The 17,720-nt window shown below is 35.1% G+C and overlaps 1 protein-coding gene and 1 long non-coding RNA gene across 5 annotated transcripts in view; one reads left to right on the top strand and one right to left on the bottom strand.

The window, feature by feature from the left end:
• Window positions 1–17,720, bottom strand: part of KCNJ3 (potassium inwardly rectifying channel subfamily J member 3) — a 139,282-nt gene that overhangs the window by 82,596 nt on the left and 38,966 nt on the right. The gene's annotated exons all lie outside the window — the stretch shown is intronic.
• Window positions 8,478–16,781, top strand: LOC144304454 (uncharacterized). The gene is made up of 4 exons (XR_013371360.1): window positions 8,478–8,634; window positions 9,267–9,425; window positions 14,776–14,920; window positions 16,468–16,781. It is a non-coding gene; the product is annotated as an uncharacterized LOC144304454 (long non-coding RNA).

Below are 17,720 nucleotides of genomic sequence, written 5' to 3' on the forward strand. Positions count from 1 at the left end.
GGAGGGGTCGATACCCTTAACTCCACATTGTTTAAGGGTCAATTGTATTCCTCAAAAAAAAATTTTTTTAAACCCTGCTACAATAAAAATTCCAGAGCCAGATAACTTTACTAATAAACAGTATCAAATATTGAAAGCAGAAATAGTATCAGTCTGAAATTCATTCAAGAAGAGAAACTGTCTTAAACTTGGCAAACGTAAAATATGTATAATGTATATATTTGTTATATAGACATAACAAATTGTAGAATAATAGATCTTATATAAATAGATGAAAACTTGTATGTTAATTCACCATTATATTTTTTAAAAAAGGATAATATACCACATATTGAAGCATTTACTGAAGGAATACTTGTTTGAAGTTAGTTGAAGAATGTCAGGTTGATTAAATACCCCCAAATCAATGTAATTTAGTACAACCATGGAATAATAGTACTTGCTAGAAATCAACAATTATTCATGAAACAAACTAAAAATAGAAGGGAACTATTAATCTCTGAATTTTTCTATAAATCCAACACTAATCTAAAATTAATAGTTTATTTTTAAGAAAGATAATTAGTGCAAAACTAGGAAAGTCCAAGTAAGGTATGTAGTAAGGAATCATTCAAATTAATGTGAATTTCCTGGTTCAGCCAATTACACCATAGCTATGAAAGATAACATCAAGAGAAGTTATGTGAGGTTTTAAGTTGAAATTCTCTGCATTATTTATGTAACTTTTCTGTAAATATAAAATTATTTCAAATTAATAAAGTTTTTAAATGAAAGATAAGGCAAACTTTATAGGTAAATGAGCATCTATGTATTTATGAAGTAAACACATACTTTTTTTTGGAAATATTATCTGAATGATATTTAAAATCGGTCATATATTAATGCCAAAAAGTCCTTCTCCTACACTCCCACCATAGCCTCTGGAAGTGTTTCTCGCTTGCATTCTTTCAGAGTTTCAGATACACTCTATTTTCAAAATATAATTTTAAAACTTGGAGTAAAAGTCACCACACAGTTAAAAAAAAACCAAAAACCTATTCACATTGTGGTATGCAGTTTGCAGAAACAGAGTAAGTATGAGAATAAATTCCCCCTGGAAATTAAAGCTTGGGTGAAGGACAAGGTATTTATGCTTCAGTACTAAGACCTAGAACAAGTTCTTTTTTTTTTTAATTTTTTTATTTATTTATGATAGTCACAGAGAGAGAGAGAGAGAGGCAGAGACACAGGCAGAGGGAGAAGCAGGCTCCATGCACCAGGAGCCCGACGTGGGATTCGATCCTGGGTCTCCAGGATCGCGCCCTGGGCCAAAGGCAGGCGCCAAACCGCTGCGCCACCCAGGGATCCCGAACAAGTTCTATAATTAAGATAAACTCTTATAGCCTTAAATCTGGGTGAAGGCAAAAATGAACAATAAATGAAATAAAGGAGAAAATGTTCCTAATGTTACATCAACACAATTTGAATAAACCAACATGCCATGCTTCTTTTAAATGGCAAATCATTTTGAGTTTCAAATCAATCAGAAATGCTGCTATTAAAACATTACTAACTTCATGGGAAGGGCATACTTGGCATAACCTGTACTGAAAGTAATAGGGAGGTGTCATATTATTGGCCTTTGATTTCATAATTATAGTTTTAGCAATCCATTACAAAGAAATATTTCAATAGCTCAGAAAGGTTTGCTACAATAATAGTTATCACATTTTAATTCACTTGACAAAATCTGTGTCCAGTAGAGAGGATTAGGGTCTTCATCTAATATCAACCAAATACAATTGCTGTCTTAGGACAATAACTGGTACATAAAAATTGCTTAATATTACTTCTATTAGACTTGTCTCATACACTGATTATATCTATTAAATGTTTTAGACATGGTAACTTGTTACATGTCATGTATGCTTTGTTTCTGCCATTCTTCTTTTATCTCTATTCATGATAGTTTTAGGTTACAAAAGATTTAACCTGCATTTAGTCATGTTAGGAATAGCTTTCTTTCCTTACTTAGAGTTTTATATCTTTATGTTTGACAGTTTAACAGAATTCCTAACCCCTCATGTCTTACTGGAACAATTATTATCCCAATTTTACAGTTGAGAAGACCAAGGTATAGAGAAGTACAAAGGATTACAAAAGATCTAAAGAAGAATAGTTGAGAAATGTTTGGACCCAACAAATAATACATACTTAAGAAACTCTAGAAGCCTACAAATAGCAAATATTTAAGGAAAGGCCAGTATTAAGCTATCACTAATATTATGATTAAGGATGCACTAAATAGATTATTTTTAGTAAACTATTTTACATTAGAATTTTGTTTTAACCAGAAATATGTCTCCTTCCATTTCTTCAACTTTTTCTTATATCCTTCTATAAAATTTCATATTTTTGTGTACCTTCCACATTTCTTCTTAGATTTATATATATATATTGTAGTTTGTTACTATGAATGGATTTGATTTTTCCCATCCCATTTCCTAACTGGTTATTGATGTTGAAAATGAAAAGTAATGACTTTTGTTGTATTACTTTTATGATGGCAATTGCACACTTTAAAAGAAAAAAACCATTATCACTTTGAATACAACAAAATGTTCTTTCTGTATTCAGTAATATTTTTTGTTTGTACTCAAGATAACATCAAGCCACTTCACTTACATGGATAGTTATAAGAAGGAATTAATTGAAATGAAAATAAAAGAAGCAACATTTCTTTAAATGAGTCAAATGTAATTTTAATAGATGTTATAAGCTGAATGGTGCTTTTCCAAAATTCATATGCTGAAATCCTAACTAAGCCTCAACATCTCAGAAGGTAATTGTATTTCAAGTTAGGGCCTTAAAAGAGGTAATTAAGTAAAAATGATGTCACCAGGGTGAGTCCTGGGCCAATATGACTGCTATCATTAAAAAAAAGAAAGAGAGAGAGATAAGACCTACAGACACAGAAGAAAGACCATGTGAAGACACCGAAGGACAACGTCAATCGATAAGCCAAGGAGAGAGAACTCAGAAGATACCAACCCAGCTGACACCTTAATTTTGGTCTTCCAACCTGTAGATCCATGAGAAAAATACATTTCTGTTGTTTCCACCACCCAGTGTGTTGGCCTTTGTTTAGGCAACCCAAGCAAACTAATATAATAGAAGCAAATAATGAAGTCCCTTATTGTATACTGGGAGATATAATTCTATGATTTTGTGATGTCTTATGAGAGATCATCTTAGTCTTTTAACCTTTTACAGTGAAATGTAATTAATATACAGAAAGGATCACTTAATAAAGATGTATACTATAGCTTACTGGATACCAATAATATAGGACATATTCTTTGTCTGGAAATCAATTAAGGGAAACATTAATAATAAAGGTAAATACGGGAGAAGCAAGCTCCCTGAGGGGAGCCCAATGTAGGACTCAATTCCAGGACCCCAGGACCACAACCTGAGCGGAAGGCAGATGCTCAACCACTGAGCCACCCAGATGTCCCGTTATTTCTATCTTGTAATAAGGTTATATATGGCAGATATAGTAACTATAAGATTGATGATAAATAGTGTTTTTGTTGTTGCTTATGTGTTTACGTATTTATGACTGACATGAAATAATGGAATCATGCCACAGTTCAGAAGCTATTCTAATAGAGGGCATAATTTCAAGATAAGAATTCAAAGACAGCCATAGATAAAGAATTCTAATCAGTTTTGAAATAAGTCATCCATTATATTAAATAACAAAACATCAATTTTTTTAAAGTTCCATGGCTTACATATATCTGTTTTATCTAAGACTTCAGTATAGATATATTTTTTAAAGATCCATTTATTTGACAGAGAGAGAGTGAGGAAAAAAGAGCTCAAGCCGATATGGAGAAGCAGAGGGAGAAGCAGAATGCCCACTGAGCAGGGAGCCCAATGCAGGGCTTGATCTCAAGACCATGGAATCATGACCTGAGCTGAAGGCAGACGCTTAACTGACTGAGTCATCCATGTGCCCTGCAACATAAATATTTTAAACATATTAGCAATAGTAGCAGTACAATATTATTATGAATTAGCAAAGCTTATAACCAAAACCTATAGTTACTAAAGCTAAAGCTTCTATTAATGGCCTGATTAATTATAGCACCATAACATGAGTATGTTCATATAAAATGTAAAAAAGCCTTTTACATGGACCTATTTCATTTCTATGTTGTACATAATGTTTATATAGGTCAATAGTTTAATATTGTTTGATGGAAGAGGAACACCTGGGTGGCTCAGTCAGTTGGGCATCCTACTCTTGGTTCCATCTCAGGTCAGGATCTTAGGGTTGTGGGACTGAGCCCTGCTTTGGGATCCACACTCAGTGGGGAGTCCGCTTGAGATTCTCTCCATCTCCCTTTGCCCCTGCCCCTATCTGGAATAACTAATTAAATCTTAAAAAGATATTGTTTGATGGGGGAATTACAAGAAAAAGATAATTCTGGAAATGTACCATTTTTTTTTGTCTGATCTTATTTATTTTGTCACTCTTAGAAAATCTCATTTTTGACTGGACTCAGACTTAGAGGTAGAAGCTCTCAGAGAGGATAGCCTCAGCCTCCGTCTCTTGGCAATGGAAATGTACCATTTTAATTGGAGAGCATAATTTTCAGTTTCAAGTCCCTACAAAGGTAAGTGAATGAATATTTATTTAGTGGTTAATACACACTATCACCACCCCCTCAGAAATAATCTCTTCCCATTTTACAGATGAGAGAAATAAGTATCAGAGAATTACATTTCTTTGCCAAGGTCATAAAACTAAGTGACAAAACCAGTAGTCAAGCACAGTTTAATATACAGAAAAGCAAAAGACAAAATTATCTTGAGTCATAACCTTCTGAAATGAGTTACATCCTCACAGAGTTCAACAATTTTGAGTTACATTTATGCAATATTATGATGATCAGATACAACCAAAACTTGCATTGACTCTTTGTCCACAGCACACCTGTAGAATGCTGAGGTCAACAGAGAACTGGTTTACCTCCCAGGCGTTGGCAAATTCACCATCTTCATGAACCACAATGAGGCAGATTTCCTGAAACTTTTGAGCAAATCTAACTTTTCCATGGAGATGGAAAAGACCCTCTACTAAAGTAGATATCTGAGAAAACCTTAATGTTTTAGGGCTACTTGGTCTCAACTAAATGCATTTGAAAGGTTTCTGACTTATCAGTGAATCTAGGAAGTAATGCTCAGTGACTAAACTCCTAGATGATAATTTACACAAATCAATAGCTTCTATAAGAACAGTCTGACTTCTCTGTGGACACAATTCACTGCACCAACTGCCCATTCCAAATAAAAATGAAGGCAGTGATTTCTTATCATGCGATACATCTGGTATCTTTAAAAATGAAGTGAAAATGATCTCTGCTAATGTTGAACCATGGAAATATTAATAGTCCTCCACTACAATGAATCTGGCCAGTTGAAACTTATAAAGTGCTTTGCAAACCATTTCATTTTTCACTATTGCAAGGGAAAAGTCAAGTAGCTGACAAATAATTGTTAATATATCCATATCTGTAGTATATTTACCAAATATCTAATCTCGTAACATCATATGATGCAATTTCTGTTTTCTTAGTATATCTATCAGTGTTTCACTGACAGTTTGGTTTAAAAAAAATTCAGATTTTATCACTGCTTTTTGAGCATGTCATTACCTATTCTATTTTCCTAATATATCTGACTGAAGAAAAGTATAGGTTTCTAAGCAATCTGTCAATCAGAGTATAACTCATAGTTTTCGATTCACTCATTGTTGTTTTTTTATTTTAAATTTTTATTTATTTATTTACTTGAGAGAAAGTGTGTGTGTGTGAATTGGGGGGAAGGGCAAAGGGAGAGAATGGGAAGCCGACTCCTCATGGACTATGGAGCCAGAAGCAGGGCTCAATCACAGAACCCTGAAATCATGACCTAAGCTGAAAACAAGAGCCAGGTGCTTAACTGACTGAGCCACCGAGGTGCCCCGCATTCATATTTATTCTAACCTACATCTTACAATTGAATGTGTTTGGTTCCAAGTCACTGGACAAAGGGTACCAGGTATCCAGGAATGTCACAGAGAATTGTTTCTTCACTTTCTCTTACTAAATCATATCATACTCCATAACAATCTGAAAGAAAAAAATGGCCTCTAACAGAAAACCCACATAGAACTTTCTACTTCTCAGGGGTTTTTTTTAAGATTTTATTTATTTATTCATGAGAGACACAGAGAGAGAGGCAGAGACACAGGCAGAGGGAGAAGCAGGCTCCACGCAGAGAGCCCGACGTGGGATTCGATCCTAGGACCTCAGGATCACGCCCTGGGCAGAAGGCAGATGCTCAACCACTGAGCCTCCCAGGCATCTCTATTTTTCAGTTCTTAAAGGGAACAATCAAGGTAAGATATAATACTTCTAAGATGCAAAGATATTTTTATGTTTTACAAAAGTTTTATCTGAAAGGTTGCTATATCTCTAGCACATAAAAGAGAAAGAGAAAAAAAAACAGACTCAAGCTATTTTAGAAACACTAATGTTGTGGCCCTACCACCTCACTCCATCGCTTTCCAGAATAGGAGCAGAAACAGCTAAGATTCATCCTTGTTTAATGGTCCACAGGAAAAAAAAATATTGTATACTAGTCCTCTTCTTAAAAACACACCTTGTTATGTTTTATTTTGAAAAAATAAGCAAAAGAAAAAGTGAAGTAGAATACTAATTAAATTTTCTTAATTTCCTCCCAAGAATTCTTTAGTCTTATCTCTCACAACTTTTCTATTTTGCAAATAATTCTATAAGAACTAGAGAATATTGCCCTAATCACACTGATAAATGAGTAAAAGAAGTAACTGTTAATAGTGCAAAAGGCATATATTTCATAAGTATAATAGTGACTTCTCAAGAGAGACATTATTTTCAGTTCACTTATTACTTAATAGACTATAGTACAACTTTAAAGCAGTACCAGTGAAAGTAGCAATGAAAAAGTACTACAAGTTTGGTACATAGCACTTATCATACAAAAAATAATGTTCTGGGGCTTCCCTGTTCTTTCACTAGCAACAGCAGGAAGTATTTTGCCTGTTAGAAGCCTCTTACTGTCATTTTACAATAGGCAGGCTAGATTTTATTGCTATGATCTGAACAATGTGCTATTATTGCTCATTTAGATAAAAACTTGCCCATAAAAATTATGGTGTAATTACTTAGGAAATGTATTTCACAATGATTTTCCAGGAAGTTATAGCAACAAAACATCCAAGGAAAGAGTTTGCAGCTTATTAATTTCCTATATTGCTTCAGAAGCCTTTATGAACATTGTGTCCACTATGATCTTCTTCAAAATAAATAAATTTCTGAAATATATATACTTATATATAACATATACATATGTGTGTATATACGCACATATATATATATTGTATGTATGTATATCCTTACCACCAGTAACGATAACAGAAGCAATGTTAGTACACGCCTTTATCATTTTAGTATATGTTTGTCTAAGAATCAAAAATTTCATGAATTTCCCTGAGAGGCAACCAGCAAGTAGATTAGACTAAATACATTTTACAAATAAAAAAAGTTCAGACTAGATATACTTATCCTTGTTCCTCTGGTTGAACATAACTCAAAATCCTAAACACTATATATAAAGGAAAAAAAAACCCTGAAAGCTGGAGAAACCGAAAAAGTCAAAATGGCAGGGAATCCCAATGACCAAAGTAAGACATGGCAACTAAATCAGTGTTGGTTCCTTTATTTTCTGTTTTAAGATTTTATTTATTTATTTGATAGGGAGGGGGCAAGAGAGAGCACAAGTGGGGACAGAGGGAAAGGGAGAAACAGATTCCCTGTTGAGCAAGGAGCCCAGACTCAGGGCTCCATCCCAGGACCCTGAGATCATGACCCAAGCCAGGGGCAGACACTTAACCAACTGGGCCACCCAGGTGCCCCAATTCAGTGAGTTTTCTCTTTGCTTCATATATTCCAGACTTGAAGTAAAGAACTGGCAACTGAGAAACTCCAATGGGCACAGATATAAAAGCCCCCAAAAAAGTCTGCTTTTTCTAGCCAAAGGACAAGGACAATGGCAGTCCACCAAGACTGAGAGTCAAACACCACCGAAAAACTTTTGTTCTGTCCCATTCGCATCTGCAAATATTAAGTGAGGAGCCTAGATTTCCATCCTTACTGGACGCTAACAAATTATCCCCAACCTACTGCTAGAGAGGTCTCACAGAAAACTGAGTAGATGCCTCCCACCATCGCCCTTGCTGGCAGGGGAGACCACATGTGGAACCTGGACTTCTACCCCCAGTTGGTAGTAACAAGGTGCCCTCCTCCTTCCTTCTTTTGTGATGGTGGTGAGAGTGTCACAGTGTAGTGTCATAATGTCAGGGAGGCCTACTCGAAATAAAGAATTTTCATCAGTAACCATGACAACCCCTTCAGCTCATAGAGTCAGTAGAAGCCACCTGGGGAGCAAGAAAGTGGCATTCCTAAACTTCCCAGCCATGGACGTATTAGTGGAGGCCTAGTAGGGGGACAGGATTGCCACCCCTGCCTAACAGTAAGGAGGGCACTCCGATGTCAGGATAGGGTGAGTGAGAACCCAAGTCTCATAAAATGTCCATTAGTCATCCCAAGAACCAGGAAGGTCCCAAACTGAGTGATAAAAGACAACCAGCAGATACCAAAACAAAGAAGCAAATATATTAGAATTATCTGAGAAATAATTTAAAGCATATATCCTAAAAATGTTTGAATGACCAGTTGAAAAAAATGCTTAAAAAATGGGAAAAGTCCCAGCAGACATACAGCAAATATAAAGAAAAACAAAATGAAATTTTGTAAGTGAAAACACAATAATTGAAATAAAAATTACCAGGGACAAAGAAGAATATTAAAAAATGGTAAAAGAGCCAATCCACCAAGAAGACATAACAACTCATAATGTGTATGTAACAAACAGCATAGATGAAAAATACATTTAAAAAAAAGAGAAAAAAGAAAACTACATGAAACAAAATTTGATAGGAATAAAAAGAGAAATACACAAATTAACAACTATAGTTGGAGACTCCAAAACCCCTCTTTCCACAATTCATAAAATAACTACAGAGAAGTGTAAGAAGGATACAGAACAACTAGAAACATCATTAATCAATAGGATCTGATCAACATTTACAAAATATTCTACTAATCAACATCAAAATTTGCATTCCTTTCCAGGACCCACAGAACCTATACCAAGATAGAGTATACACTGGGCTATAAAACAAACCTCATCAACTCGGAGAAATTTGAAATCATGCATCATGTGTGCACCAACCACAACCAGAAATCAGTGACGGGAAAATAAAAGGAGGGGTTCCAGGGTGGCTTAGTCGGGTAAGCATCAGCCTTAAGCTCCTGTCATGATCTCAGGGTCCTGGGATCAAGCCCTGCACTGGGCTTTCTACTCAGTGGGGAGGAGTCTGCTTCTCCCTCTTTCTCTGCTGCTCCCCCTGCTTGTGCTCTCTCATTCACACACACACACACACACACACACACACACTCTCTCTCTCTCTCTCTCTCATATGAATAAATAAAATCTTAAAAAAAGATAACAAGAAAATTTCCAAATACTTAGAAATTAAACAACAAACTTCTAAATAATTCATGGGTCAAGTGGAAGTTTTAGAAAAATCAAAAGAGTACACTGAACTCATGAATAAAAAATACAATGTATCTTACGTAGTCCAAGACAGCTAAAGCAATGCTAGAGGTAAATTTACAGCAGGAAATACGTATATCAGAAAAGAGCAAAGTACCTTATCTCAAGGACCTAGAAAAAGAAAAGAAAAAAAAAAAAAGTAACCAGAAAAAAAGAAATGAGCACATGCCAATGAATTGAAAAAATAAAAACAACTAAAAAAAATGTTACAAATAGCTTTTTGTTTAAAATGATCAATAAAAGTGACAAATCTTTATCAAGATCTAACAAAAAATGAAGATACAAATGGCCAATATCAGTAACGAAACAAGGGACACCATTATAGACCCTGTAGACATTAGAATGTTATTAAGGTAATACTACAAACATTTTACAGACAAAAGTTTGACAACTTTGATAAAATGAACTAATTCCTTAAAAAAATAAACTAACGGGATGCCTGGATGGCTCAGTGGTTGAGCATCTGCCTTCGGCTCAGTGTGGTCCTGCGGTCCTGAAATCAAGTCTTACGCCAGGCTCCACACAGAGAACCTGGTTCTCCCTCTTCCTATGTCTCTGCCTCTCTCTCTGTGTCTCTCATGAATAAATAAATAAAATCTTAAAAAATAATAATAAAATAAACTAATACAAAAGAAAATAGAAAATTTGAATACTCTAGCTGTAAAGAAATTGAATTCCTAGTTAAAAACTCCTAAAATAGATATCGTCAGGCTGGTTTCACCACAGAATTCTACAAAATATTTTTAAAAGAATTAATACCAATTTCCAAATAATCCCTTCCCAAAATATAGAAGAGAAAGAAAAAAATCATTTTTTAAAAATTTTTACTTATTTATGATAGTCACAGAGAGAGAGAGGCAGAGACATAGGCAGAGGGAGAAGCAGGCTCCATGCACCCGGAGCTCGACATGGGATTTGTTTTTTTTTTTTTTTTTTTTTTTTTCAACATGGGATTTGATCCTGGGTCTCTAGGATAGCGCCCTGGGCCAAAGGCAGGCGCTAAGCTGCTGCGCCACCCAGGGATTCCAGAAAAGATCATTTTATGAAGTTAGTTATCACCCTATTACCAAAACAAAAACAGTAAAATCCAAAGAAATCTACAGATCAAAATCCCTCATGAATACAAATGCCAAAATCTCTAACAAATATATGCAAATAAAATGCAACTACATATAAAAAGAATTATAAACCATGACCAGTGAGGTTTATTCCAGGAATGCAAGGGTAGTTCAATATTTAAAAATCAATCAATATAATCCTATATTAGCCTACTAAAAAAGAAAAATTAATCAATTGATACAGAAAAAGTATTTGATAAAATACCCATTCATAATAAAAACACTCAGAAAAATAAGAATAGAGGGGAGAGTTTTTCACCTTTATAAAGAAGTCTACAAAAACTATATGTAATGCTATATTTAATGTTCAAACAACTAAATGCTTCTAAAAAGGAGAATAAAGCAGAAATGTCCACACCAGGGGCTCCTGGGTGGCTCAGTAGGTTGAGCATCTAACTCTTGATTTCAGCTCAGGTCATGATCTCAGGGTTGTGAGCTCTAGCCCCAAATCTGGCACCTCTCAGTGGGGAGTCCGCTTGAGATTCTCTCTCTCTCTCTCTCTGCCCCTCTCCTCACCACTCATATGCACTCTCTCTCTCTCTCTCTCTCTCTCTCTCAAAAAAAAAAAAAATGTCCACACCAATAAATTGTATTCAATGGAGTGCTAGAGGCTCAAGAAACATAATTGTACAATTATGCAAGAAAATAAAATTCATTCACATCAGAAAAAAACCTTATTAATAAAACTGTGCTTTTTCATAGACGACATGATTTTCTATATAGAAAAATCCAACAAATAAAAAAAAATTAAAAACCTCCTGGAACCAGTGAGTGCGTACAGCAAGGTTACAACAATATGTCATAGTCTATTCAGGCTGCTAACAGAATTGTTATAGACTGAGCAACTTATAAACAAACAGAAATGTCTTTCGCATGGTTCTAGAAACTAAGAAGTCCAAGATTAAAGCACTAGCAAATTTATTGTCTGGTGTAGATCCACTTCCCGGTTCACAGATAATCATCTCTTCATTGTGTCCTTACATGGCAGAAGGGGTAGCAGAGCTTTTTTGGGGTCTCTTTTCTAAGGACACTACTGCTAATCAACCTCCAAAGGGCCCCTTCCAAAGACCACATTTTTGGGGGTTGGATCTCAATATGGGGGGTGATGCAAACATTCAGTCTATATCACAGTAGAATATAAATATAAAAATATCTATTTTATTTCTATATATAAGCAATGAACACATAAATACCCAAATAAAAAAAGCATTTGTGATTAATTAAAAAATACTTAGAAGTAAATCTAACAAAACATATACAGGATCTGTATGCTAAAAAACTACAAAATGTGATGGAATAAATCAAAGATACACATAAATGGAGAGACATACTTTGTTCCTGAATTGGAAGATGTGAAATAATAAAGATCTCAATTATCTTCCATATTGAACTATAGGTTTATTTTTTTTAACTTTTTTTTAACTATAGGTTTAAAGCAATTTATTTTAAAATCCTAGCAAGATGTTTTACATTGATCAGTGAAATAAAATAGAGTATTCAGAAGCAGATGCACACAAATATGCCCAATTTCAGTTGAGGTGTCAAAGTAATTCAACAGAGGAAAGACGGCCCCTTCAATAAATGCTGCTAGAGCAATTCAACATCCAGTGTCACACACGAAAAAATGAATCTTGAGCTAAATCTCATACTTTATACGAAAATTAATTCAAATTGATAAAAGATGTAAAGGTAAAATATGAAACTAAAAAATTGTTAGAAAAAAAAATGGAAGACATGTTTTGGGATCTAGGGCTAGGGAAAGGACTTATACCCAACACCAAAAACACCATTTGCAAAGGGCAAAGTTGATAAATTGGATCTCATCAAAATTAAAAACTTTAGACCCTGTAAAGAATATCTGCAAACTAGTGTCTGGAATAGATAAATTTCAAAATTCAAAAATTTTAAAAACTACAATTAGAACATGGGGAAAGGAAATTATCCATTTTACTGAAAAGAATATACAGATCTATTTTTTTATTATTATTTATTCATGAGAGACACAGAGAGAGAGGCAGAGGAAGAAGCAGGTTCCCTTTGGGGAATCCAACACGGGAACTCCATCCCATGATCCTGGGATCAAGACCTAAGCCAAAGACTAAGACTCAACCACTGAGCCACCCAGGTGCCCCAGGATGTACAGGTTTACAGATGGTAAATAAGTCCAATACAGTTAACCAGTAGGTAAATGCAAATTAAAACCACAATGAGACACCTATGGGAATGGCTAAAATAAAAAAATTCATCAATACCAATACTAGCAAAGATGCAGAGATGTAAATGGTACATTATGGAAAAGAGGTTGGCACTTTGTTAAAAAAAAATAAACATATATCTTTATGTTTGCACTCTTGGTCATCCAGAGAGATTAAAAATTTCTATTCATGGGGCAGCCCAGGTGGCTCAGCGGTTTAGCGTCTGCCTTCAGCCCAGGACGTGATCCTGGAGTCCCAGGATCGAGTCCCATGTCGGGCTCCCTGCACGGAGCCTGCTTCTCCCTCTGCCTGTGTCTCTGCCTCTCTCTCTCACTCTCTCTCTCTGTCTCTCATGAATAAATAAAATCTTTTTAAAAATTTCTACTCATATATAAATACATGAATATTTATTAGAAGCTTTATTCATAATAGCTAAAAAATAGAAACAACTCAGATATCATCCAAAGGGTGAACGGTTAAACATAGTGTGCTAGATTGATACCACAAGGTTGTACTCACAATACAAAAACAAAGAAACAGAAAACCACACTAGTGAAACGTAAAACAATCAGGATGAATTTCCAGAGAATTGTGCTGAGTGGAAAAAAAATCATAAGGTGTTACATGTTGTATGCTTCTATTTACATGATAGTCTCGAAGGGACAAAATTAGAGAATTAGAGAACAAGTTAGTGGATCAGCTGTTATGGAAAAGGAGAATGTGGGAAGGAAGCAGGGATGGCTCTAAATGGGCAAAATGGGCAAGCCACGTAGTGATGGAAATGTTCTGTATTTTGACTGTTCCAGTGTCAGTTTGTTGTGATACTGAACTGTGGTTTTGTATTTGCATATCCCTTAGGGGAAACATGGTCAAGGGTACAGGGGATCTCCTGTATGGCTTTATAAGAGCATATGAATCAACAATTATTGCAAAACAAAAAGTTTACTTAAAAAAATTGAAGCTCAAAAATGTTAATTGGCCCTGAAATTGGCAAGAAATATGCCCACACCCTTTCTACTGAGTCACTCTGCCTGAGTTAATCAGAGTAAAAAGACAGGATAGAGTCACAATAAATGCTTGAAATGAAAGAAGTAATCAGAAAGGAAGAGCTGACTGTTCTAAAGGAGGCAGATCAGGAGAAAAAGCCAAGTCAGAAACAAGGTCAAGAATAGGAGATCTCCGTCAAAAGGTTAAACCAAAATTTTAAGATTTCTGCTTGAAATTTTTTTTAACAGTTCACTGATTTATTAGATGAGCAAACATATATCCATATAATCAATGAAAACTGTATGATATATAAAATAATTTTTTAAATGTTGGGAATTAGCATCACCATCCATTATTGAAATAACAAGAAAAACTTCACAGATTTTATTCAAACACGAGAAGTGGGTAACTCCTTTAAGACCTCAAATGCCAGTGGGTGTCTGGGATGCTGGAGAAAGGCACCTTTGTAGGCAAACACACTCCCCTAGAGATTTGGAGAGTACATCTGATGACTAATGTTTCAGAAAAATGCTACTGAGTTAAAAGATACTGCATGGTATTTTAATTAGGACAGGGAGACTAACACCAAGCTACTCTCAGCATGGCTCAACATTTCTGCTATGAAAAAAGCAGACGTAGGGAAGAGGAAAATGAAAATGCCTAGGAGTTTCAAGCACTTGGCTACCTTACTCCTGATGGCACTTCTCCATTTTCACTGGTTACAGGTTAGCTGCCATGTGACAAAGCTACCCAGGGACCAATCTGAACCAGAAGTCAACTGACGAATATTTATGGAGGACCCGCCAAGAAATAGTACTTGGGAAAAGCATTGCATCAAATCTGTCAAAAGGATTTAAAAATGTAATAAAGGTAAAATTACAAAAAAAGTATATTATAAATAGTGCCATTATGAACATCAAGTTCAAGAATAAACAGGTCAGCGGTATAGCACTATGACTTGTTCCAACATTGACTCACTATGTACCTTTCTTTGCACAAGTTTCTGAATGTTGTTGAAGTTCTCAGCTTCTCCATTGATAAAGTTAGAAGATTTTAAACATAGCGTTTTTATAAAGAGCAAATGAGATAACAGACATTGATTGCTTGTAAAAAGGAAAAAAAAAAAAGAAGCAGAAAAATCAAGTCTAAATTTAAGTCTTGTTCCCAAGGCTAAAAAAGATATTCAGGTTATAAGATATTTGACTAAAGCTTCTTTTGTATCCTACAAATTAAATTGCCTTACAAACTTAAAAAAAAAAACAGTTTACATTCATCATATTCCCACCTTAAAATATAATTTTGTGTTTTTAAACAGTAAATATGCTTTTTTAAATGAGTATTCTAATTAATGCCTATGAAATTCATGAGTTTGCCCAGATCCAGATCTTGTGGACTCAGCTGAATTGAACCTAAACCAAATACTAGACTTCCTAGTGGAAATATCAAATATAGTTCCACTACAAATCTGAGTAAGAAATTTAATGAGAAAACTGTCCTTATGAGGAATCATCATGATTGTAAAGCAGTTGACTGAGTCTTTGATTTTTTAGCTCTAGCTCAATACTATAAAGAACCTAAGAGGTATTCATGTTAATTTCTAAGCCCTTTCATCAGCATACTCACACTATTATCACATATCTATTTATGGTACTTAGATTCATTGCTATAAAAATTATGACTTTAACTGTCATATACATAAGCCTATCTTTGCAGATATGTACTTTTTATAGATCATTTTAGCAAAGATAAAGCTATTCTAGAAATCTATAATTATAAATAACTATGGGATATAGTTATCAGTAATTTAATAGACACAGAAACTTTGTCTCATGACAAAAAAGACCACAAATAAAAGATTCCAATCTGTAATCTGAATATATTCAAGTATTTTTCATTAAAGCAATGTTATTTCAGGACAAAGTCATCTGTAGATATGCTGCAATACATAAATGTCTTTAAATAAAGCTTTCCTAAGCTTTTCTTCCTAAGAAATGTCTTTCCTAAGCTTCCCTTAGGAAGCTTTATAATCTGAAATGAGTAATTCAGTAAATCCTTTGTGATTTCACTTTTAAAAGACTTCAAAGTAAGTTAAATAGAACCAACAAGTGACATGAAAGTGTGCCTTGTGAATAGCAAACTTGATTCCACAATTGTACTACGCGTTCTTCATCTTATTGGATTTGTTGCTGATGTCAGGATTGCTATTCACCTTTCTTCCCAAGAGCACTTCGCACAGTGTATTCTCTCCCTCCTTCCCTTAGACTTGCCAATAATCCATCAATTTTCTTGCCCATTTGAACAAATCAAGCTTGGAGTTCAGTGCTCCTTCCTGAGATATAGATTCGGGTTAGGGAGGCAAAGAACATATCTTTTTGCTCTGGTTTTTTTTTAAGATTTTATTTATTTATTCATGACAGACACAGAGAGAGAGGCAGAGACCCAGGCAGAGGGAGAAGCAGGCTCCATGCAGGGAGCCCGACGTGGGACTCGATCCCGGGTCTCCAGGATCACGCCCTGGGCCGAAGGCAGGTGCTAAACCTCTGGGCCACCCAGGTGCCCCATTTGCTCTGAATTTTTACTTGTATTTCACGGTAGCAAGAAATGTGGCCAATGAGCATCAATTTTGGAAATACACTGGGATTCTCTCCATGACCTAATGTATGTGTGATGTCTGCAAATATCCATAAAAAGTTATTCTTAGTAAGGTACAAGTCACTGTACAATGCATCTAATAAACTGAATTTTCTAACCTTTGTGATAACATCCTTTATATGCCAATTAGATTTTGTTGTTGCTGTTGTTTATTACTTTGGACAGAAATATTGTATCATTGTAGATTTGTCAAATTGCCCTTGTATTTTCATAGTTTTTATTCTTTTATATTTGTTTTTGAGTCTTTTTTTATTTTGTCATCTAAAAGGCAACAGCACTATCATCTAACATACTGTACCTTTTTTGACAATTGTGTTTTTCTATTGAAGGCACCAGTCTCTATCTATTACCTGATATTTTCTAATCATTGAGTTCCTTTTGCCTGGTATACCTTTGTCTATCCATTTGCTGTAATATTTTCCTCTTCCTAACGGACTCATTTCTTTGTCATGCTAAACATCATGAACGAGTCTAAGAACCCCCTTCAAACAGGAAAGTACCTCTGGTCATCAGAGGTGAAGTACTGAGGTTTCAGCCAGCTTTATTTTGCTCTTCTTTTAGTCTCTTTCCCTCAAACCAGAACAAGGAAATTCTCGTTTAGACTCAACAACTGTTCTCCTAGGTTTACCAAGGTCACAAACACTGAAGTCAGCAGAGGAGCAGAGGGCCCCAAGGGGACCAATGCTTTAGCAGACTCTTCTCTGGGGGGAAGAAATCTGTTGTGGTTCCATAGTGAACGATGTCTCTTTGCTCTGAAGCCAATTTCAGCTTCAATTTTTGCTTTAAATTTTTCTGCTCTGATTTCTCCTTCACCCCACTTGTTGAACACATTTTAGAAATTTATCAAACTGTCTTATTTTCTGGGTGTATATGCTTCCTGCTTACCAGGATTCTTGCAGCCTCCTTTCTCCGCACATACATTTTTCTGCCTTTTCAGTGAAGTTCGGGGAAGGATGGGGAGCTTAAACTCCTACGTGTCACATGCCATTTTGAATCTCAAGCCAATACTATAAATTAC

Source organism: Canis aureus, chromosome 34 (assembly GCF_053574225.1).
Source record: "Canis aureus isolate CA01 chromosome 34, VMU_Caureus_v.1.0, whole genome shotgun sequence".
Taxonomy (NCBI): Eukaryota; Metazoa; Chordata; class Mammalia; order Carnivora; family Canidae; genus Canis; species Canis aureus.